We start from the raw sequence: 212 nt of genomic DNA on the forward strand, positions 1-212 counted from the left end.
TTTTTTTTTTTTTTTTTTTTTAGGGTTTTATATAGTTTATTTTGTTTGTTTTATTATGTGATTATTATGCGGGAATTGCTGTGCATACACCCCAAAATTTCATCAGTGAAATAAATACACAAATATATATTTAATTTTTTTTTTAGTGTTTTATATACTATATATATATACATATATATATGTATATATATATATATATATATATATATATA

Source organism: Eimeria mitis, genomic scaffold (assembly GCF_000499745.2).
Source record: "Eimeria mitis Houghton genomic scaffold, Emh_scaff508, whole genome shotgun sequence".
Lineage (NCBI taxonomy): Eukaryota > Apicomplexa > Conoidasida > Eucoccidiorida > Eimeriidae > Eimeria > Eimeria mitis.